This window comes from Aptenodytes forsteri, unplaced genomic scaffold (assembly GCF_000699145.1).
Source record: "Aptenodytes forsteri isolate BGI_AS27 unplaced genomic scaffold, ASM69914v1 Scaffold19, whole genome shotgun sequence".
Taxonomy (NCBI): Eukaryota; Metazoa; Chordata; class Aves; order Sphenisciformes; family Spheniscidae; genus Aptenodytes; species Aptenodytes forsteri.
The window spans coordinates 880850-881149 of record NW_008795327.1 but is presented as its reverse complement, the minus strand read 5'-3'; the positions used below and the strand labels follow the sequence as shown (position 1 = coordinate 881149).

General features: G+C 64.7%; 1 protein-coding gene across 1 annotated transcript in view; it reads right to left on the bottom strand.

Moving 5' to 3' along the window:
- SLC4A9 (solute carrier family 4 member 9) overlaps positions 1-300 on the bottom strand; it is a 15051-nt gene that overhangs the window by 13732 nt on the left and 1019 nt on the right. The gene's annotated exons all lie outside the window — the stretch shown is intronic.

Here is a 300-nt window from a genome sequence, read left to right as displayed (position 1 = left end):
CCGCAGGGCTGCTCCCAACCCACCCGTCCCCAGGCTGTGCTGGGACTGGGGGTTGCCCTGCCGCTAGCAGTGCTTGCTGGAGTCAAAACAGAAGTGTCTTGAGCTGTTCGCCATGCTCAGGCCGTGCCAAATATTTTAATGCCGGGTGCAGACAGAGCTTCCCTTTGTCCCCATGGGTGGGCGTGCTGCTGCGGGGTGGCTTGGCGTGCTGCACGGGGAGAGCGTGCCCCTGCAGAGCAGGCTCCTGCTGACAGGCAGCCATGCCGGGTGCCGGGGAAAGCTGTCACAGCCACAACCCGC